General features: G+C 37.2%; 1 protein-coding gene across 3 annotated transcripts in view; it reads right to left on the reverse strand.

The window, feature by feature from the left end:
• Positions 1-24,498, reverse strand: part of WDFY3 (WD repeat and FYVE domain containing 3) — a 283,520-nt gene that overhangs the window by 231,022 nt on the left and 28,000 nt on the right. The gene's annotated exons all lie outside the window — the stretch shown is intronic.

The raw sequence follows: 24,498 nt of genomic DNA on the forward strand, positions 1-24,498 counted from the left end.
CAATAACCTCAGATATGCAGATGACACCACCCTTATGGCAAAAAATGAAGAAGAACTAAAGAGCCGCTTGATGAAAGGGAGAGGAGAGTGAAAAAGTTGGCTTAAAGCTCAACATTCAGAAAACTAAGATCATGGCATCCAGTCCCGTCACTTCATGGGAAATAGATGGGGAAACGATGGGGACAGTGTCAGACTTTATTTTTCTGGGCTCCAAAATCACTGCAGATGGTGACTGCAGCCATGAAATTAAAAGATGCTTACTCCTTGGAAGGAAAGTTATGACCAACCTAGACAGCATATTAAAAAGCAGAGACATTACTTTGCCAACAAAGGTTCGTCTAGTCAAGGCCATGGTTTATCCAGTGGTCATGTATGGATGTGAGACTTGGACTGTGAAGAAAGCTGAGCGCCAAAGAATTGATGCTTGTGAACTGTGGTGTTGGAGAAGACTCTTGAGAGTCCCTTGGACTGCAAGGAGATTCGGTCAGTCCATCCTAAAGGAGATCGGTCCTGGGTATTCATTGGAAGGACTGATGTTGAAGCTGAAACTCTAGTACTTTGGCCACCTCATGAGAAGAGCTGACTGACTCATTTGAAAAGACCCTAATGCTGGGAAAGATTGAGGGCAGGAGGAGAAGGGGACGACAGAGGATGAGATGGTTGGATGGCATCACTGATTCAATGGACATGAGTTTGGGTGATCTCCGGGAGTTGGTGTAGGACAGGGAGGCCTGGCGTGTTGTGGTTCATGGGGTCGCAAAGAGTCAGACACGACTGAGTGACTAAACTGAACTGAATTCATTCTCCTGCTCATTAGACTTCAAACATATTTCAAAACAAACCTTTATCTCAGTGTTTCATTATTTAAGAGATAATCTTCTTTGAAAGCAGCAGAGTTATAACAGTTTAAGAAAAACAGGACAAAAATAGTGTATGAACATTTAGCATAGAAGAGTTTTCAGATATTTAAGATACCATGCTACACACTCATATGTTTCTGTGTTATATGTTTATATTTGTCTTTCTCCATAACACTGATGAGAATAGGGGAAGAGCACTGAAGATGCACTGAGGAAACAACCTGTTTCAGAGTGGCTTGCCTGCTCAAAGATACATACACCAATGAACTAAAAGCAAGGAAAGGGAAAATAAGGAATATTGAGTATTTACTATGTATCAGACACTGTCCTGGGCACTTTGGAAAACTTAATTCATTTAATCTTCAAAACAACTCTCCTCTTACTCCTTTTAGCAGATAAAACACTGAGACTCAGAGAGGTAGAATTTCAAAGTCATACAACTAGTAGGTGTCTAGTTATTCATTCAACAAGTGGTAGGGTGGAGCTTTAGACTTTTTTCTCATACACCATTCAGTTTAGCTGCTCAGTCGTGTCCAATTCTTTGCGATCCCATGGACTGCAGCACACCAGGCCTCACTGTCCATCACCAGCTCCCAGAGCCTACTCAAACTCACATCCATCGCGCCAGTGATGCCATCCAACCATCTAACAATCTCATTCTCTGTTATTCCCTTCTCCTCCCACCTTCAATCTTTCCCAGCATTGGGGTCTTTTCCAATGAGTCAGTTCTTCACATATGGTGGCCAAAGTATTTGAGTTTCAGCTTCAACATCAATCCTTCCAATGAATATTGAGGACTGATTTCCTTTAGGATTGACTGACCGAATCTCCTTGCTGTCCAAAGGACTCTCAAGAGTCTTCTCCAACACCACAGTTCAAATGCATCAATTCTTTGGCACTCAGCTTTCTATACAGTCCAACTGTCACATCCATACATGACTACTGGTAAAACCACAGCTTTGACTACACAGATCTTTGTTGGTAAAGTAATGTCTCTGCTTTTTAATATGCTGTCTAGGTTGGTCACAGCTTTTCTTCCAAGGAACAAGCATCTTTTAATTTCATGGCTGCAATCACCATCTGCAGTGATTTTGGAACCCTCAAAAACAAAGTCTCTCACTGTTTCCATTGTTTCCCCATCTATTTGCCATGAAGTGATGGGACCAGATGCCATGATCATATACCATACTACCATCAAATTGAAGGGGAAAAAAAGCACATACTGTTTAATACATGCTAGAAATAAACCAAACTTTCTGTGCTGCAGTTTTATCTTTTGTTTTTTCACAAAGCAAAGCAAGAATGTTGCCCACACATGCAAATTCTGAAAGCTAGAGTTCCTAGGGCATTCCCTCCCTAGAAATGATCTCATTCATTCCACAACTTTGAATACCATCTGTATATCTCATCTCAAACCTCTGAGCTCCAGGATTGCATAACCGTCTGCCATCTGACATGTCCACTAGATGACTTACAAACATCGCAAAATTAACATTATCAAAAATAAACTCAATTTTCCTCCTCACTGAGCTCAGGTTTTGCTCAAGCCAAAAAAGCCCTGAGTATTGTCCTTACTTCCCTTGTCCCTCACACTTCATACTAAGTCCCACTGGTTCTACCTACAAAATACCTCAAACCTGTCCTCGTCTCTCCCACCACTTGCTCCCATCACTTTAGAACACACCTCCATCATCATTCATGTGGACTACTGTAATGACCTCCTTTCCGTTCTCCCACTTCCTCTACTGACTTTGCTTTCTGCAGGCAAAAAGTTTGGGGTTTTTTTGTTGTTGTTAGTAAAAACTGTAATTTCAAAATCCTTCCACGGTTTTCAATACGCTGAATATAATCCATACTCCTCATCACAGTCTCTTAAACTAGATAGTATGGTTTCTTTCTGCCTCTCAAACTTCATTCCACTCTCGCCACGGGCACCCCCAGGCATCCTTTCCACACCAACTGTTCACACTGCAGGGCGATCCCTTTGCCTGTGAGCTCTTGGCAGGGAAAACTCCTTCGGTTTTCAGCTTCAAGGTCACTTCCCCTGACAACCTTTTTCTAACAGTGTGGCAGTATCTGTCTCCCCATAATTCTCCATCACTTCGCTTTCTTTATTTCCTCCACAGATGTCTATTAATCTATTACCTGCTCTCCAACAGATAAACACAAAGTGGAAAAATGTCTATTCTACTCACCAATACATACCCAGCCTAGTAAAATGTCTGACTCATATTACAGACTCGTATTTTTCTGAATGACCAAGTTATATACATATATTAGGCTAAAAAGACTAATTTTTCTACAATTAATTTAAACTGTTTTCAGCTACAAGTTTAAAAATTCTCATTTTCTATCTTAACCGTATGTAACTATGGCTTGCAAATAGATGTGTTTGGTTTTTTTGGAGACCCAATAAGCCTTAAAAGTAATGAATTCTGTGTCACATTCATTTTACAGACAATATAAAACTTACATGACTTTATATCCAGAATCTAAGTGAAAGAGTTACAATAAAAATATGAATATTTAAAAACAATTAGCTCATTTCAGTAGTCATAGTAATGTACAATCTAGTTACTTTGTATCATCAAAAATAAGTAAAATATTTTAAGGGAATATTCTTTTTTATTTTTGGTTGTGCTGGGTCTTTGCTGCTTTAAGGGTTCTTCTCTAGCTACAGGCACACAGGCTTCTCATTGCAGTGATTTCTCTTGTTGTAGAGCATGGGCTCTAGGGTGTGGGGGCTTCAGTACTTGCAGTGCATGGACTCATTTGTGGCTCCCAGGCTCTGCACACAGGCCAATGGGTGGCAGTTCCTGAGCTGAGTTGCTCCACGACATGTGGGAACCTCCAGCATCAGGGACTGAACCCTTGTCTTCTGCAAAGGCAGGCAGATTCTTTACTGCAGAGCCACCAAGGAAGCCCTAAGGGAATACTTTAAAAATTTATTTCCATCTGAACAAATGTATTTCATAAGAAAGGAAAATGACTTATTTTGGTCACCTTCAAGGGAGAATCCCAAGTGACTCAAGAATCCACCTGCCAATGTAGGAGCTACAGGAGACACAGGTTCGATCCCTGCGTTGGGAAGATCTCCTGGAGGAAGAAATGGCAACCCATTCCAATATACTTGCCTGGACAATCTCATGGACCGAGGAGCCTGGCAGCGTACAATCTATGGGGTTGCAAAGAGTCAGACACGACTGAACAAGACTGAACAAGGGAGAATCATAAATGACTATTCCATTCTGTAGTGATTAGTTATAAAATTTACCCGTAAATTCTTTGATACTCCTTTCAAAGATAGAGCCTCTTCTTAACTGTGAGTTAAGGACAGACTGTAATGGCAGTGACTGTGTGTGATCATGTCATGAAAGGCACTGTGGGCTTCCTCCTCCTTCCCTCTCTTGGATCACGTGCTCTGAAGGAAGCTGACTTCCATGTCAGGAGGATACTCAAGTAGCCCTATGGAGAGGTCCACGTCAACAGGAACTGATGCTTCCTGTTGACAGGCCTTCTGTTAACACCTATATGAGCCAGCTATAATGGAAGAATCCTGGGGCCCCAGTCAAGTCTTCCAATAGCTCTGACCAACATCTTGATGACTACAGCCTCATAAGAGATTCTAACCCAGAACATACCAGCTAAACCACTCCTGAATGCCTGACCTACAGAAACCATAAGATAATTAAAAAAAAAAAATTTTTTTTTAAGTTTTAGGGCAATTTATATCACAGCAACAGGTACACATTCATTCATTCAATAAATTTTCAGTCTGTGCCTACTATGTCCCAGTTACCAGGCCCCATAGACACAGAGGACAAATAAGACACTATCTCTATCATATGATGAGGCATGTAGGATCCCAGCTCCCCAACCAGGGATTGAACCTGCACCCCCTGCATTGGAAGGGGAAGTGCCAACCACTGGACCACCATGGAAGCCCCAGTAAAAGTGCTTTAAAAAGGAAAATAACAAGACCCTACCTGTACACCTAGCACATGTCAGATTTCAAAAAAACGGAGAGGAAGATGAGAAGTTGTTGCAGAAGCAAGAATGGATGAGGGTATAAATAACTACATGTAAAGAGTGAAGAAATCACTGGAGAGGACACTTAAAGGGACTGAATATATAAGCTTCAGTTGAGTAGAAGAATGTGTGATATCCTATACTCTGGGCTTCACCTAAAGGCAGTAGGGAGACATGCAGAATTTCCAAAAGGAGAGTAAGAAAATTAGATCGTCATTCTACAAAGAGGACTCAGGTTGCAGAGGCTGCAGAGTAGAAAAGGGCTCCAAAGGAGCTCTCTCTAATCCAGACAGGAAATCAGAGCCATTCAGTTTAGGTAGGATGATGGCCTGAAAACCATTAGCAACAAAGGACCAAAAGTAGTATGAAATCAATAGATAAAAAGGTACAGAAACAGAACTTTGGGATTCTATTTGAAATCATATGTCATCAACATTTCAAAACTCAAAACAGGGAAAAATAACAGTACTGTAAAAGTATTCTGAACAAATAAAAAATGTAATTGGTATATGTTACATACCAAATTAATAAAATTCACCAGCACATTTTGAAAATAGACATGAATTTTAAAATCATGACTGTCCAAATAAACAGGAGCTATAGAGTGAATATGATGAAAGCAGAAGTGGTTTTACATCATTCTAATTCACCTAATCTAAAATTTTAAGTCATTTATAACTGATAAGCCCAACTCTATATATTTCTAACATGTTTTATTGCTGATATCAAGTACAGTTCTGTTTTTTCCCCTTTTAAGATAAAAGGACTAAATTACCTCTCCTTGAGTATGTGACTCAAGTATGTCAGAATACAGCTCAAGTTCTATTTTATTTTTTCAAGGCTGGACTCAAATTCTTCAGGATTTCAGTGCCCATAAATTTCAGCTTAAGAACTGGTTCTAAATTATAAGTAAGTTCCTTTAGAACAGAGATTTTGTCTTTTCTATTCCCTACTATATCATAACCACAGTAGAAATTTAAACATTATTTATTGAATGGATTTGCCCTAAACTATACATTAGCAGTCTGTTCCTACACACACACACACACACACACACAAACAACTAAAATATTTGCTGATTAAATGATGTCTGTGATTTGTTTCCATGTAATTTAGGGATAGAAAAAAGTATATGAGGATACAGGTAAAACAAGATTGGCTATTACATAACATTTAAAAATTTGTGAGACCTATTAGAAAAAAATTGAATAACTGAGTTATTGAGGGAGGGTGTATCTTTTTCGTGTACTGGTTCATGGGATAGAATTAATTACTTTGTAACAAATTTTTAAAAGGTTAAGTTTGCTTTCTCAGAGGTTCTTGTCCTTAATTTAAAGCCCAGTATTCTTGTTACAAGATATTTTTAGGTTCACAGTTCTAAATCCCAAATAACTTATTTTAAGGACTATAGTATTTGGGATTTAGAACTGTGAACTAAAAATGTTTTGTAACAAGAATTCTGGGCTTTAAATTAAGGACAAGAACCTCTATTTTAAGGACTATAGTTGAATTGGAGAAGGCAATGGCACCCCACTCCAGTACTCTTGCCTGGAGAATCCCATGGACGGAGGAGCCTGGTAGGCTACAGTCCATGGGGTCGTGAAGAGTTGGACACGACTGAGCGACTTCACTTTCACTTTTCACTTTCATGCATTGGAGAAGGAAATGGCAACCCACTCCAATGTTCTTGCCTGGAGAATCCCAGGGACGGGGGAGCCTGGTGGGCTGCCGTCTCTGGGGTCGCACAGAGTCGGACACGACTGAAGCAACTTAGCAGCAGCAGCATAGTTGAAATATTGGGGAACATATTATTCAATATTCAAACTTACTCTGAAAAAAGTGATGAAAATAAAGTCTGTATCTCAACAGAAAAGGAAAATAAGAGCTGATGTTCAAGTTTTCTCATCGTTTTTGCAGTTTGAAAGGACTAAAATTAGGTTGGATATTTGTAACATTAAAGAAAAGCCTAATAAACAGTCATTCAGACCTAGCTTAATGATTAAGTCATTACCAGGTCCTTATTAAAAATCTATCTTTCAAAATACCAGTATTTTCTTTTATGAAATTCCTAAAGCACTTCATTAGGTAGATTATTTCCAGAACTAAGATAAAAGTGACATTTAACAAAAAATTAAAGAATCAGTTAATAGATTATATGAATAATTGGTCTTTCTCATTTTTTTATTCTTTCTGTGAGCAAGTACAATTAACATTTCATTTTTTGTCTTTATACTTTTCCCTCGAATTTCCAAAGAAAGTGCAATATCAATTAAAAAACCCCGACTGCTTACTTTAATATTAATTTTTCTAGTATTTTAAGTTCAAGAGAACTCATTATAAAGTTGATATTTACAGTTCTTTTTGGAGTACTGTCAACTAAATGAAATTATTAAATGCAAAATCTAAAGATACATTAGAAATAGTTTAAAAGGCACACATTAAGAATAATAAATTAGTCAATATTAAAAACAAAATACTTAACACAGTAATCAAAATAACCTTGTTCAGGCATGAGTATGGACATAAAGACCAGTGGAATAGCCGAGAGTGTGCAAAAATAAACCCTCACATATATGTCCAGTTGATTTTCCACAAGGGAGTCAAGACCATTCAATAGAGAAAGAACTTTAAAAACAAACAAAAAAAAAAGGTAATGGGAAAACTGGAAATCCACATGCAAAAAAAAAACTTCATTTTTTTTGGACTTCACTTATATATGTTACACCACATATAAGAATAAACTTAAAATGGATCACATACCTCATCAGAAAGCTAAAACTATAAAATTCTTACAAGAAAACATAAGAGCAACTTTTCATGACCTTGGATTTAGCTACAGTTTCTCAAATATGATACCAGAACTGGAAAAACAGATAAATTGGGCTTCCTCAGAATTAAAGGGCACCATCTAAAGAGTGAAAAGAACTCCCAGAAAGGAGAAAATACCTGCAAATCCTATCTGTGATTAAGGTTTAATGACCAGAATACAAAAAGATCAAGAAGACAACCCAATAAAAAATAAGACTGAGCCATTTTACCAAAGAAGACATACAGTCAATAAACACATGAAAAAAATGTTCAAAATCAACAGTCATCAAGAAAATGTCCATCAAAACCATGATGAGATAATATTTCACATCCACTAGGATGGCTGTTATCAAAAAATAACAAGTTTTAGCAAAGATGTAAGAAATTAGAATTCTTGCATAGTGCCAGTGATACTGTAAAATAATTCAGCCACTGTGGAAGACAATATGGCAGTTCCTCAAAAATTTAACCATAGAGTTACCACACGACTCAGCAATTCCACTCCTGGGGTGAGTAGGTGTGTGTGCATTGTGTGTGTATCCAAAACTGAAAGCAGAGGTTCTAACAGGTACTTATACACCAATGTTTACAGCAGCAGATTTCACAACAGCAAAACGTGGAAATAACCAAAATGTCCATCAATAGGTTAATGAATATACAAAAAGTGGAATATACATAACAGTGGAATATTATTGACCCATAAAAAGGAATAAGGTTCTGCTACACGCTACAACATGGATTGAAGCTTGGAAACACATTACGTGAAATGTCAGACACTAACAGGACAAATTTCGTAAGATCTCACTTACATAAAATATCTGGAATATAGACATTCATAGAGACAGAAATAGAGGTTACCAGGGGCCAAGAGAAAGGAGAATGGGGAATGATGAAAGTTCTGGAAATGGATAGTGGTGATGGTTACACATCTGGAATATATATAATGTAAACTGTACACTTAAAAGTAGTTAAAATATCAAATTTTAGGTTATGCACTTCATAATTTAAAAATATTAAAGCATATAAGATTCAATATTTTTCCTGAAATACAGAATTTAATTAGACCTAATGCTTATCACAACAAAAATTTTAGGTTAATACAAATTGATACAGTACTGCCTTCAAGGTATATAGCCAATATTAATGGTTATGGCCATTAACTCCACTGGCCATACTAAAAACGAAGCTTATAAATAATCCAAAGAAAGGCATTTTTGTTTTTACAGAAAGAACCTGGCATTCAACACAAGCTAAACTCAGAAATACTGCATGGAAATAAAAGCCAAGTTCACTGTAGGCTTGAAGTCCTGAGTTGGCTATTTTTACTTTGTTTCTATTTCGACATGGACAACCCTCTCTTTAAACTTGTTTAAAAATGGGACTCCCAAGAAAAAATATATGTATTAAATTTTTAATAATCAAAACTGTATAATTTTCATGTGTGCTAATCTCAATTAACAAGAATTAGGAGAAAAGGCTTTACATGCTTTTGGCAAGCAGCACAAAACCAATCACTTAATATGCTATTTTCTAATCAGGAATGCTACTATTTTCCAAAAACTACTAAAGAATCTGTTTCACAGTAAACAATCTTGAAATTACATTTGCTTGAAATTACATTTCTAATTCACAAAAGTAGAGGCTTGTCATATATTTAAGGGTAAGGTATTAATTATAAAAATATCATAATGCTGGGTAGTATAAAAAAATCATCTTTTTGTGGACAAGTTCTGATTTTACAAGAGGGATGAAAAACATCATAAACTAAAGCAAAACAGAAAGACAAAAACGACAAGAAATACAAAATGCAAACGAAAGGTAACACTTAGTCCATTTAGACAAGTTCACAGAAATGGGTAGAGGGAAACAGTGAATGTACATCCATGCAGCGACACTGCCCTGTGAGCAATCCATTCCTCTTCATCCACTTCTTGCCTGCAAGCTTTCCGTCTTGTCATGAGTCCCACCACTGTTATCCTCAGTGAAAAAAGAAGCCAAATGTGAGCTTTAAACGAAAATGAAATGAAAAAAATCCCAGGGCTTTCGTGATCTCCACTCATTCTTTCAAATTAATCATGGCCTCTTGATAAACTGAAAATGAATATACTGAATTAATAAAACAATTTCCACCGAAGCTATCAAATGAAAGCAATAGTCGGAATTTTTGAGTGTTTTCTATGTAATGTTTTGACTCTGGATAGCATGATAAAAGAGGGTCCCACTGGTGAGATGTGAGGTAATTTGAGGACTGAAATATTTAAGGACAGTAATAAATTGTTGTCAGAAAAGAAAAAACAGGTATCCATGAGTTCAACAATAAATAAAACAATAGAGATAGATAAACAAAAGGGCTCTTATTACAGTAGGATGTTAAGTAACGGCTGATAAAAATAGGAGTGTTGGAATTTGAAAAAAATAATTTTAGAACCATAATAGACAAGATCAGTTCAAGAGAGCTTTCATCAATGGATCCTACATATAGTGGATGAAGTTTTGATGAAGAGTAGGATATTTTATTTGTCTTAAAGTATCTCCTCACCAATCGCTATATTAGTTACTACAGTAACACATTGGAGAAATCAGACAAGGAAACAGGTGGTCAATTTTATATCACAAGTGAACAGCAGATGGATACTGTGTACCTCCAGATAAGATGTGCTAAGAAAGACACAATCCTTTATGTAATATTCCATCCAGGAATGCATAACCAGAATCTTATCAAGAGAAAACATCAGATAAACCAAAGATAAGGAATACACTTTAAAAAAAAAAAAAAAAACCTTGGTCATGAAACAGCTGCAAGAGCCTTCTTGGACCCAATCTTAAAGAAACTGCTATTGAACAATATATTCAGTGTCTATTTTACACAAACACAAGATGGAACCTCTGGGAAAAGAGATCTCTAAAAGGAACGAATGAAAAGAAAAGGTAAGGAATGGAAGAGAGGGAGGGTCGAGTACTGAAAAGTGAGGAAGGAAAAGTAGAGACAGTAATGAAAAGAAAGCGAGAAGAAAAAGTTTGCTCTCCAAGATTTCAGGGTGAAACATAGACTGGTCTCATAGTAAGATGTCTACCTTTTGAGAATTAACTAGCTTTCTTAATTGCTCCTAGTGGAATAATTCCTTTATGAAATTCTATGGTCTTTATGAACAGCTGACATTATCAGGGGTTACTCGTGGGCAGTATTATTCATAATCAAAGTATAACATATGAGTACTGAAAAGTAAACATGAGGAAACATGGAATCATGTTTCTAGTGCTTTCATTTTACAGACTCTTTTCATTTCTCAGTTCAAGGCATCAAGATAGAACCGTATACTATATAAAACTACACATATAACGTATACATATATAACATATATGCATATTATATACAAAAACTATAAAATATATATTTATAGTTAGATTCTAGGAGCCCACTTTGGTATCCATACTGTAGATTTCAGATGTCAGTAACAGATTCAAGTTAACTTTCATGTTGCACTTAAAGCTGTACAATAAAAACATTTTATTGTATAAATATAAACATTCTAAGCATATAAAATACAACAGATGAAAAATATACATTAAAGAGTTCACTACACCATTTAACTCCTCCAGGGCAAAAATCTTACTTCTTAAAGCTCTTTTCCAGTTTATAGAAATTATCATTTTTTCCGAGAACTGGAACATTTTTATGAACCTGTTCTTTAAGGCAGTAAAACCAAAATCAAGAAGGAAGAAAACAAACTAAATAGAAGTACTGAGGATTTAGTAGGTCCCAGCATGGTCTCCTCTCCCCACAAAAAAATGTTTTAATTACCACATTTAGCCTTTTAATAACAAGTAACATCTGTCCTTCAAACTTTAATTTAAAAATCTTAACTGTGCATGCACTCACATGTGTGTGTTTGTTATGGGTGTGGGAGTGAGGAAGGTAGGGAGGAAAAAGAGACAGAGTTAATATCAAAGGTCAATTCAGTTGACAGATGGGCTCTTTTGCTTGGATTTCTATTTACATATTTTCTTACATAAATAAGGGCTTCCCAGGTGGTGCAGCAGTAAAGAATCCACCTACCAATGCAGGATATGCAGGAGGAGTTTGATCCCTGGGTCAGGAAGATTCCCTGAAGAAGGAAATGGCAACCCACTCCAATATTCTTGCCTGGAGAATCATGGACAGAGGAGGCTGGTGGTTTACAGTCCATGGGGTCGCAAAGAATAGGACACGACTAAGCTCACAAGCATGTAAATATATGGCCAATAGTATAGCAAGAACTATTATTTGGAACAAAGTTGTTTAACTTACTCTCCATACATATTGCTTAAAGAACTAAATGACATCTAAACATTGAAATGTTTGATCTATCTTATATCCACTGGGAAATATCCTCTGAGGTCTTTGTGCTCACAAAGGCAGTTTGGGTACCTCTTTCCATTTTATAAATAATGGGGGAAGGGAAAGTCATCTTAGACTTTTGATGAAAAGATAATCAGATTCTTATTGAAGTCCTTACCAATCTGTAATGCTAATGCTGGATGCTCTTAGCAGTTGCTGCTTACACCATGTCTTAACTTATCAAAAATAAATATTCCAGTTGGCTAACAGATTACCAGTCCTTAACTCTGAGTGAGATATTATTTTTTCTACCTTCAAACTGCAAAGCTTTAATTAGCTTATTTTTATTCTTTCATTAAAAAAAAAAAAAAAAACTTTGAAAATAAAACAACTTCCTGAAAGCCTACATCAAAAGCCAAAGCATTCAGGCTACAAATAACTCACCTAGCCCCACTGATTTTAGCTCAGAGCCCTGACAAATGAGTGAATCATTTTAGATATACACCAGCACAAATTATTATAAAATGTTTACACTTATTCTACTTTCTTAAAAAGCAGATTCCTTTAATGTTATTTTATAGCATGTACAGAATATTTCCTAGGAAATCATCATGGCAGAGATTTCATCAGTGTAAAAAGCAGCAAAAATAACTAAATGCTATATCTGCATTCTATTTCCTAGGCACCAGCTAAGTTTCCTGTGTAGGACTTAATGCTGAACAAAGACAGTTCACATTCATTTAACCATTTAACAGGATCCTTGCAACAATTCTTTGCGAAGAAGAGTAACAGGTGTAAGTACTTACGGCTCCACATTCAGCATTTTATATGAATATCTCTTTAATTCTAAGAATCATCATATGGAATTGATATATTAATCCCATTTCTACTGAAGAGAACACTGAGAATAAGAGAAGTAGCCCAAAGTCACATGGTAGTAACCAGAAGAAGGAGGCTGCTTGAGAAACACGTCTGCCTAACTCCAAAGCTTCTGTTCTTTCCCTCACCCTGTGCTGCTGCATCATCACAAAGGAGGAAACAGAGGCCAAGTACTCAAACCAGGCTGCTCAGCCACAACGTGGTAAACAAGATCTCAACCTAGAATTTCTAATTCTGAAACTTTTGTCGCTACAGTACCTGGTACTTCCCACTTCAGGACCTAGACAACTATCCTAATACAGAGAGAATACAAGAGATATAGACAACTCCGGGAGTTGGTGATGGACAGGGAAGCCCGGTGTGCTGTAGCCTATAGGGTCGCAAAGAGTCAGACATGGCTGAGTGACTGAACTGAACTGATAGACAAAGTATAAAATCATGGCTCCAAATTTCCCCCCAGAAAGTTTGTAAGATGCAGCACACATTAATATGACATCTGTACTTTCACGGAAAACCTCGTAACATAGAAAAGGTCTGACACACACAACTCTCTTTGCTTTTCCAACTGCAGTTAAGCTGACCTGGGTTCACTTCGCGGAAAAGACTTCTTAGTTTGTTCAACCACTCAACACAGAATTGAACACCTAACCCTCTAGGAGCTGGGGACTGTGATTCCCTAACCCTTTCCTCTCTGTTTATCAAGTAACCATCTGACACCAACCCTTACCTCAGTGCCATATGCATTCCCTTTAACATCTTTCTTTTCCCAACTTCTGTTCCATTAACCTGAAAAAACCTTTCTTAATTATTCTCATTTACTAACTTCAACCCAGTAATAACTACTTCCAATCACTATTTAATTCCCCTGGAGATTGTTCTTATGTATCTTGTGCAGCTTCCTACTCCTGTGACAGGAATATTTTCCAATATCACAAAGAAGAAACAAATGCAGAAGGTAGATTTCTATAAGAAATTTGTTCTGGACTCTCTTCAAAAGGTCACTATCATTAAAAAAAAAAAAAAAAAAAACAGAGAAAAAGGATAAGAGAAACCAATCCAGATTTTTAAAAGAACAAAAAGACATAAACAAATGTAAGGTGTAGATCAAACCAACCTGTTGTTTGAAAAAAGGTATAAAAGATATCTTGGGGATGGTTGGAAAATTTGGATATGGACTAGATTTAAACATGACAGTATGGGATGACTATTATTTTCTAATATATGATAATGATACAGTAGTCAGAGAGAAGAATGTCCTTATTTCTAGGAGGTGCATGCTGAAGTGTTTACAAGTGTGAAGCATCATAATGGTCCAAATTACTTTCAAAGGGTTCAGTGATGCCTCACTCCTCTGTGAAATATATACAAACACAATGAGAACGCAAGTGGCAAAACACTGGTAATTGCTGAATTAAGGTTAAAGGTATTTGGATGTACACTGCACTCATTCATTGAGCTTTTCTGTACGCTGGAAATTTTCAAAACTCAAAGTTCAGTTTAAAAGGAGGGACATAAAACCACTGGACAGTCTCCACTTGCTTTTAGATTTCTAGTATTTTTGTTAGACCAGAAGTATGGATGTGAGAGTTGGACTGTGAAGAAAGCTGAGCGCCGAAGAATTGATGCTTTTGAACTGTGGTGTTGGAGAAGACTCTTGAGAGTCCCTTGGACTGCAAGGAGATCCAACCAGTCCATTCTGAAAGAGATCAGCCCTGGGATTTCTTTGGAAGGAGTGATGCTCAAGTTGAAACTCCAGTACTTTGGCCACCTCATGTGAAGAGTTGACTCATTGGAAAAGACTCTGATGCTGGGAGGGATTGGGGGCAGGAGGAGAAGGGGATGACAGAGGATGAGATGGCTGGATGGCATCACTGACTCGATGGACGTGAGTCTGGGTGAACTCCGGGAGTTGGTGATGGACAGGGAGGCCTGGCGTGCTGTGATTCATGGGGTCACAAAGAGTCGGACACAACTGAGCGACTGAACTGAACTGAACTGAAGAAACTTTCCGCTGATCTACAAAGGGCTAACTGCTAAATATTAGACTGGTTTACTACTCCAGCCAGATTGTGAGAAGGATACACAAAATTATAATGCTTTCTTTCTCCTCTAAAAACAGACTTCCTTGGTGGTCCAATGGTTAAGAATACCCCATCTGATGTAGCCAAAACAACAACTAAAAAAATTAAAACAAATGTATTTTATAGTAATACTTTAAGCATAAAACTATGTGATTTTCTGTTGTTACTAAAGATGAAAAATTATGGTTGTACTGTACAAATCTTTTCTTAAACCATGGAGTTTACTGTCACAATGAGAACATCATATACCAAGGTAAACAAATGGGTAAAGGATCAAACTATATATTTCTAATTAAAATCTGTGAATTATTTGCATATACATTACACAATCTCATATATGTTCTTCACCTTTCTGTTAATTCTGTGGTAGATACTTTCTTCTTCTTAAAAGGTTCAACCACTCTTAAAAGTCCTGCTCTTAGGCAAATCATACAGAAGGAAGTATAATAAACTGAAAGAAAATGTAAAAAAGAATGGCTAAGGCCACTGTTTTTTTTTTTTTTTTTTTTGGTGGACTACAGGTCAAAGAGAACACTGTTTAAATTTTATGCTTCTTTAAAATTAAGCTACAAGATATGACTTGTGAAAGATATGAAAAATCCATTTAATTAACAGACTATTTTCCACTATTAAATGAGACTTAACACTCCCCATTCCAGACTCATAAACTATTAACTGTGGGAAATAAGTTTGCCACAAAGTCCTTACACTTACAAAGAAAAAGCAAGGAACTAACTCAAATCAATAACCTTGAAATGTAACCAAAATCTCAAAAATGTTTTCGTGTAACTAAAACCTCAAAAAAAAAAAAAGGATTGTTTCAGTTACTAAAGATATTTATTTTCTTCCTACACACAAGCCCTTGGAGAATCTGCCCTTTCCCCACTCACTGCAAAGGCAATGCTATTGTGAACACATAGCTGGGTTGTTCCAAAGACTGCACGGGTGTTGGACATCATTCATAACGTGAGACAAATGAGTCCTCTCTCTTAGCAAGTTAGAATTTAGAATATGAGAATCAGGATAATTAGCTGTGGGGGCCGAGAGCTTGCTGAACCTCACACCCACAACTGACCACTGCATGTTAAGAAAACAGAATAAACCATTTGGAAGAGAGACACAAAAACAAAGAGTATAAGCAATTTCGGAAAAAGAAATGGTGAATAAATAACCAAAAAAATTCCAGTTTCCCGGAAGCGTGGCTGCCCTTCCTGTACTTGAGTTCTATAGTATCTGATACTGGATACTTGTTCTCTACATAATCTTAAAAAAAAAAAAAAAGATAAACATGGACTTCTATGTAGGTACAAAATGTGCAAAGGAAATCACTAAGTAAAATTAGCATACTAAATATCAAAAATATGGTTAGGTCACAGCAAAGCCTAGGATTCAATTACTTAAAAATCAATAGATTCTTTCCCCAAATAGAATATTAAGTTTATACAAGGTCATCGAGAAGACAGAACAAATTGTTCTGATCCAAACATTTATTGGTATGTATTTTCTTACTTTTCTCAGCAATAGAATATTTGAGGCCTATGGTTGATATAATGAACATTCACAGGCTACTGTCTTCAAATACAAATTTGAATATTATAAGAATGCTTCACACTCTTCTAGGGAAAAGAACAGAATGATGTCTTTCTTCATGTATAAGAGAGGCAGGATAAAAGAGCAGGTGAGTCTGAGCCCTGGTGTCAGACTCCTACATTTAAATCCTGGTTGTGCCATTTCCTAATCCTGTGGCCTTTGGCAAGCTACTTCTCCTGCTTGTTTCTAACCTATAAAATTAGTATAATAATAGAAGCCAACTCACAGGAGTGTTACAAAGAATAAATGATGTCATATATGCAAAACCCCTCAGAAACAGTCAATGTTGTTATTATTTTGATTATTATTCAGGGAAGGGGATGTATTTCATATACCTGTGATGTATAAAACTGAGTTCCTTGAACAAGGCCATTTTTTAGCAGGCTTAGGAAATGAAAAACATCAAAATGTATGATTCAAAAACCAGGGGAGGGCCCTCCTTGGCAGTCCAGTGGTTAGGACTCCTTCCAACGCAGGGTGTGCGGGTTCAACCGCTGGTCAGTGAGCTAAGATCCCACATGCCTTCCAGCCAAAAAATCAAAACGTAAAACAGAAGCAATATTGTAACAAATTCAATAAAGATTTTTAAAAATGGTTCATATTAAAAAAAAAAACCTTAAAAAAAAAAAAACCCTAAAAAAAACAGGGGAGATAAGGATAAGTTCACATTTAAAAAGCACATAATCTCTTTAGTAGGGCCTCTGTACAATAAGCTAAGGGTTATTCTTTCATGGGGGATACAGTTTGTCTTCGGATAAAAGCTTTTATAAAAGCATTCCTTCAACAACCTCTGACCACAAAAGGAAGCCCTTATTTTCCTGAATGCTCACCCAGACACAGCAAAACACAAGATAATCTACTTTTGTTAGAGGAAGGCAAAAATTTTTAGATTGTTTTAATTATAAAATATTAAAAAAAATAAACCAACTACTAACTCTGCTCTCATAAAGTACAGATTTTGACTGGTTCAGAAGTAACTACAAAAATTCATTGTAGGGCAGGAGGGGGTTGGGGTTAGACAATTATACAGCTAAGAAAAAGCTAGCGATACTATAGAGAGAAAAACAGTTCTTGCACCATGAACACATGACACGGAATTTGCTTCCTACAAAACATGCGTTACGACCAAACAGAACAGCCAAATGAAAGGTCGAAAACTACCTCAATGGAATCAAGGAAAAGGAAGGAAGGAAGGAAGGTGGAAGGAGAGAGAACACTATTACAAATAATTTCAGCAATCTGCAAGGCGAAAGAACTGAAACATCCTAATATTTATTTAAAAACTCAAAATGATTCTGCAAAACATTAAAAAAAAAAAAAAAACCTGAGGTGGAACACAAGACCAACAGGATTATGTCCTCTGTAAGACTAGAAAAAAAACAGGCAAGCCTTCTCCCACTCCTTTCACCCAGGTCAAAACAAAACAAAGAACAGAGTGGCTAATAGTTAAAGTTTAAAAAGAAAATGAAAATGAAGTTGACATCCTAGTGTTCCCAATTTTGTGGAAAAAAATATATATGTATATATATATTTATATATATACATATATATATATTATACACACATATATATATATTTAGTGACTACAAAATCTCTCCTGAGACCTCCAGCAAAAATGACACATCCCCCTCCTCCATGACCTTTTTTCTCCCTCTTTCAAGTCATTAATTTTAGTGATGGCTCAAAACTCACAGCCATTTATGTAAACTCTATTCTACTTTTCAAAAATAAATTCTATATGCTAATAAACTACATAATCAACTGAATACTAAGGGTTCTATATTATCATTAACAAGACATCATTTTGCTTGTATTCTAACCTTCAAAAACATAAGTAAAAATAACTTAAGGCCAATGCTTGTACCAAGAAATGGCAACCACCATGAATTTAGCTTTTACTTACTATGTGCCAGGCACAATAGTAAGCACTTTGGTATTATCTCATTTAACCCTTACGAAAGTGAAAGTGTTAGTCCCTTAGTTGTGTCCCACTCTTTGCAACCCCATGGACTGTAGCCCCAGGCTCCTCTGTTCGTGGAATTCTCTAGGCAAGACTAGAAACTCATCTAACAGATGAGGACACAAGAAGAGAAATTACATAATACACACTGCAGTTTTGCTCTCATATCTGCTTTCAATATTTCATACAATTTTTCTAATCATACTGTCAATAAAGACATGCATAATTTGACCTCAAAACAGGAGCTAAATAAGGGATATTCAGGATCAAAATAAACTCAATTGATATAGTCATAGAAACTGATGTAGTCATAGACAACAAACCAAAAGTCTAAGAAAAAAAAGAGAACAGTTTCACATCATGTGTTAAAGCATGCTTAAAATGATTTGTATTTCTAAGTTCCAAACTTTAAGTATCATTTCTTAAAGAAAAACTACATTAAATTTTTAAATCCCAACACTCTAATGAGTAGTGCTACTTTACTTTTCAACTTATTTTTTCTGATCAAAAAAACTTTTAAAATCTTATAATGTAAGTTTCACATTAAGTATATCTGCACTTTTTATTATGCTTTGAGTTCCCTTTCTTGAACTTTTTAAACTCTCTTAATACATATTTCTAGAACGAATACATTCTATAGACTTTCAATAGTGGGCAACAATTTTGTAAACTATAAAAATGCTACAGTATTTTTTTAGTCTAAAGCCCAAAATCTGGTCATAAATCTATCTATTCTCAGACGTTTTTAAGACATAAAGGCCCCAAATTATAAACAAAACTCTTAGCTCAACATCCTCATAATGCAAAATCATAAGAGCTTAAGTTTAAAACTTCCTCTTTGACATAATCAATGGAATAGAACTCTTCTAAGCAAAAACATTACCATTTGTTCAACTATGAAAATTCATTCCCCAGTCTACTCTATGTGATCAAAAGGAAGTTTTAAATTGAAAATTTTGTATTGTTTCTATTAAACTACATCCCACTAACAAGTAAAAAGGGTATCACATAGAAAGCCTACTGAATTCAGACTAATGAGAGGACTTCAACTTCCAAGCCTACTGAGATTTAAAAGTCTCATCATTCCTAATAACTAAACCAAAATAATATGTATTTATAGTAACTCACAAATAATTATAATTTAAAAACATAAAATCCAGTCACGTAATCAGATGCTTTACAAGTACAATCTACTCTAATGGAGTTAAAACCATCTTTTCTCAATGAATTTGAGATTTTCTTAGACTAAATTTACTAAAATACTGTTATTCCATGTGCTAAATACATGCATACACACACACATACACACTCACCTTATATTAACTAGTGCTGATAAAGTCAACTAGGTCAAATTTCATTTCCAGAAACAACTATGCTGCTGCTGCTGCTGCTGCTAAGTCGCTTCAGTCGTGTCCGACTCTGTGCGACCCCATAGACGGCCTCCTACCAGGCTCCTCTGTCCCTGAGATTCTCCAGGCAAGAACACTGGAGTGGGTTGCCATTTCCTTCTTCAATGCATGAAAGTGAAAAGTGAAGTCATTCAGTCATGTCCGACTCTTAGCGACCTCATGGACTGCAGCCTACCAGGCTCCTCTGTCCATGGGATTTTCCAGGCAAGAGTACTGGAGTGGGGTGCCATTGCCTTCTCCAAGAAACAACTATACTGCCTTCCAAAACAAAGATGACAAAAATGAATCCATAATAATACTTTTCAATTACTTCTCCATCAACATAAATATTGAGAACTGCTAGCTGGTAAATGAAGTTTATATGACTGTGGGACTACACTGTATAAGTGGGCATTTCCCTTAACCGATTTGGTATACTAAGTATTCTCACAAATGTTGGATAATTTCTCACACTTTATAACCTAGTTGCAGAAAGTGACCACAGAAAAGCTAATAAAATTAAAGTAATCTTAATAAACAACGACTTCCTACTCTTAAATATTTTAGGGAAATAAAGGTAGGCCTTTGGATATTTTATGAGAAATAGCAGGTTAACAACTCAGCAAAGCGTACAGTCAGATACCACTTGAAGAATTCTACGTAGGATAAAAAAATAACAAATTTTATGAAAGGAAACAGAATTAACTCCTTTTTGCTTAAAAAAAAAAGGAAATGATAAGAGTTACATTTCTCCTTTTTTTAAGGGTGAGGGAGTACTTTTTTATTACAAAACTATATGGCACAAAGGGGATAAACTTATGCTTAGAGTTTAAGAATAAAGTGTCCTGAACAGTATTAAAAAATTTATGTATCTTTCCACTTAGAATATTTTCTTCTTTCTTCATTCTTGTATATCAGTACTACGCAGGGAGTTTCAAAGTGGCTTCCAATGACCTCCTGTCCAGGAATCTACATCCCTGTGTAATCCTCTCTCCTTGAGAGACAGAGAGAGAGAGAGAGTGTAAGTGTGAGTGTCTGTGTGTGTTTGTGTCCATGCGTGTGTGCGCACATGCACGTGTGCACTCAAACATTCAGCTGACTCTTGACTCTTTGCAACCCCATGGACTGTAGCCCACCAGGCTGCTCTGTCCATGGGACTTCCAGGCAAGAATACTGGAGTGGGTTGCCAATTTCGTTCTCCAGGTGACCTTTCTGACCCTGGGATTGAACCCGCATGTCCTGTATCTCTGGGACTGGCAGGCAGATTCTTTCCCACTAGTACCACTTGGGAAGCCCTCTCTCCTTAAGTGTGGACTGGACCTAATGACTCACTCCTAGGAAACAGAATAGGGAAAAGCGATGGGTCGCCACTTTAAATTACAGTTGGGTTAAATTACAAAAGGGTTGCCAGTTTAAATCACAAAACCAAACAAAAAAACAAAAGGCTCATGCAACAAGAGCCAGTAGGCTGCTGGCAAACAGCCGACATGAGGAACTGGGGCCTTAGGACGGACAACCAATGAAGAACTGAACACAGCAATACCCTGTGAGTAAAGTGGAGGCAGATCCTCCCCTGGGGCTTTCAGATGAGACCACAGCACTGGTGGACAAACGTGCAGAATGCAGCTCTGCAAGAGACCCTGAGCCAGAGGACCCAGGAAACTACTCACCCCAAGACCTGAGAGATAAACACTTGTTGTTTTAAGTCACTGAGCTTTGGGGTAATCTGTTGGACTGTGTCTGCTCAAAACAATGAAGCCTAACTCTCAGCCCCTCAGAATGTGACCTTATTTGGAGACACAATCTTTACAGGAGTAATCAAGTTAAAGTGAGGTCATTAAGTATCCGCTTACCAAGCAGGAGACACAGGAGACCTGAGTTCAATCCCTGGGCCGGGAAGATCCCCTGGAGAAGGAAATGGCAACCCACTCCAGTATTCTCGCCTGGAGAATTCCATGGACAGAGGAGCCTGGTGGGCTACAGTTCATGGGCTCACAAAGAGTTGGATACCATAGCAACTACACAGCAACAGCAAACAGGGTGGACCCTAATCCAATATGACTGGTAACCTTACAAAACGAAGAAATTTGAACAGAGACAGACACACACAGAGGGAAGATGATGTGAAGAGACATGGAGAAAAGGAGGCCATCGACAGGTCAAGGAAAGAGGCCTGGATCAGATCCTTCCCTCGCACATCTTGGAAGCGACCACTCCTGCTGACAACTGGACTGCAGACTTCTGGCCTCCAGACTCTGAGACAATGGATTTCTGCTGTTTAAGCCACTCAGTCTGTGTTAATTTATTGTGGCAACCTTAACAAATTAATACATGTAGCAAAAGAGAACTAATAGACATAGTGAATTCAAAATAACTTTTATTGACAATACCAAAATTAGCCTCAATATAGGACCCAAGTAGATGGCCGAAGTTTTTAAGTCTTTACTCTGATAAAAAGACATGAGGTCATAATAGAGGATCTTGGACCACAGAATTCTTTTTTTTTAAGTTAGCTGGGACTCCTGCAATCATAAATCTAATTGACTCATTTCAAAAATTGACACTGCTGCTGCTGATGTGCCAAAAACTATTCTGAACACTTAACATAGATTAATTCCTCACAAGAACACTCTGAGGTCCCACTATCATCAATTCTCATTTTTAAGATGAAGAAATTGACGTCTAGGAGTTAAGGTCATACAGCTGAAAAGGAGCCGGGATTTAGTAAATTAAGGTACAGAAGAATGGGGCTTCCCAGTCGGCACACTGGTAAAGAAGCCGCCTGCCAATGCAGGAGATGTAAGAGATGTGGGTTTGATCCCTGGGTTGGGAAGATCCCCTAGAGAAGGAAATGGCAACTTGCTCCAGTATTCTCATCTGAGAAATTCTTTCCAGGATAAAAAGGAAATGATGCTGTAAAAACACTGCCTGGAAAAGTCCATGGACAGAGGAGCCTGGGGGCTACAGTCAATGCGGTCACTAAGAGTTGCACAACCGAGCACACACACAGAGAATAAGTCACTTATCCCAAACCATAGTTAGTAGTTGAGGTGAGACTAAACCAAATGGTCCTTTCTCCTACCTTCAAATCTTTTCTCAAAAAGTTAAATAGAAAAGGCTTTTCTTTCACTTGCTATATTCAATCTTTGTAACACTGCTACCTTAGAAATATATATATATATATTTGACTATTAATCTCTATCTGCTCTCTTCCCCTAACTACACAAACAGTTACTCATTTTTCTTTTCCACTCCCTGAACCGTAAAGCACTGTCTTTCAATTCCTAGTGATTTTCATGCATCTGGGTTAACATTTTTATATACCGGAACCCAAGATTTCACTTGTGCAGAGTTTGGAAATACAGCTTTAGCTTAATATTTGATCCAATTAAAATACAAATACACCTGGAAGGAGTACTACTATACCATATTATCAGTCATTTACATTTTAGTAAGAACATGGCAGATCCTTTTCAGAGAAACAAAGATCGCAAGACAGCCAGTGCCAACTTTTCCAGGGAATCAGAGTTTCTTTTCTGGAGTATCTGGGATTAGGTGCTTAAGAGTAAGCCTTTTTCTGGGAGTCTGAATTACAAGATATAAATGCAAACAGATATAAATTATGGGCAGTATGGTGACCATGCTTCCATGAGAGAGTTCAAACGTGAAGAAAGCCAAACCCAAAGAGAGTGAGATGGATGTGCAAGAGAGGCATACTGCTGGAGAGACACATGACTGCATTTGCTTCCTGGGTTCTCTTTGCACGGCCCAGCTGTCCCTGGGTCCTTCTGTGTGCCCTGGGACACATCCACAAGTCTGATAACATCCCCTTTCTGCATCTGATTTGAACTGAGTCACCTGCAATCAGTAGAGAACTCACATGGTCAAAAAGATAACCTCTCTACAACTGAAGAACATCACTGAAGGACTAGGAACCTTCCATGTAAAATATAGCACCATAGCTACAAACACAAGAACTGACTAGAAGAAGCCAAGGTTTAAACAGCTGTTTGGAAGACTTCCCAGATACTGGTGGAATAGGAAAAAGGAGTTGGAATTTGAAAAGACCATGCCCTCTATCTTTACATTTGGGATTTTTCAGTTGTTCTAGTAAAGAATATCCCATTTAAAAAAAAAAAATATATATATATATATCCCATAATCTACACACTTGCTAGTGGGTGTGTAAATTATGACAGCCACTTTAGAGATCAATTTGGAAATATCTAGAGAAGATGAAGATGCAGATTTCACACAATCCAGCAAGTTTACTACTAGGTGGCTACTATGGACTGAAACGTGTCCCCCACCAAAACTCACATGTTGAAGCCTTTACTCCCAACACAACCAAACCTGGAGACAGGGTCTTCGGTAGCTTATTTAGGTTAAACCGATAATGATAAGAAGAGGTTAAGGAAGCTCTCCAACTGGTTCTCCTCTCTGCCTTGTGAGGACGAAGCTAGACAGAGACCATCTGCAGGTCAGGAAGACAGCCTGTACCAGTATCCAATCACACTGACAACCTGATCTTGACCTTCCACCCTCCAGAACTGTGAGAAAATCAATTTATGCTGTTTACAAAATA

The sequence above is a fragment of the Bos indicus x Bos taurus genome, chromosome 6 (genome assembly GCF_003369695.1).
Source record: "Bos indicus x Bos taurus breed Angus x Brahman F1 hybrid chromosome 6, Bos_hybrid_MaternalHap_v2.0, whole genome shotgun sequence".
NCBI classification, from domain to species: Eukaryota; Metazoa; Chordata; class Mammalia; order Artiodactyla; family Bovidae; genus Bos; species Bos indicus x Bos taurus.